General features: G+C 35.2%; 1 protein-coding gene across 1 annotated transcript in view; it reads left to right on the top strand.

The window, feature by feature from the left end:
* Window positions 1-375, top strand: part of loxl2b (lysyl oxidase-like 2b) — a 44,966-nt gene that overhangs the window by 26,960 nt on the left and 17,631 nt on the right. The window lies entirely within an intron of this gene.

Below are 375 nucleotides of genomic sequence, written 5' to 3'. Positions count from 1 at the left end.
AAAAAAGAAAGGAAAGCCTTACTCAGCTGGGCAGAGCCTGTAGAGAAAAGTCTCTGCACAAAACTTAAACCTCTAACCCATTACTTTCTGTTCAGATGCTGTGGCATAAACTAACCATTTGGATTGGATTGGTATCTATCTATACGTAGAATTTATTTTGTACATTAAAGCTGCATTCTTTTTTTTGTTTTTTTACCAATTGGGGATAGTATATCAAGCTGTAAACTGACGTTACATCACAAAGTCCCTACAGGATTTTGCAGGCTTTTTGAGGGATTGTTGCGGTCAAAAATGGCAGCATTTCCAAAAATAATTTGTTGCATGTTGCAATGTTTTTATAAATTTTTTTGGAATGAAATTGTGGGAGGAAGTGAA

Source organism: Morone saxatilis, unplaced genomic scaffold, assembly GCF_004916995.1.
Source record: "Morone saxatilis isolate NCDOM2014 unplaced genomic scaffold, NCSU_SB_2.0 Contig16, whole genome shotgun sequence".
Taxonomy (NCBI): domain Eukaryota; kingdom Metazoa; phylum Chordata; class Actinopteri; family Moronidae; genus Morone; species Morone saxatilis.
The sequence above is the reverse complement of the archived record's forward strand: the minus strand, read 5'-3'. Positions and strand labels throughout refer to the sequence as shown.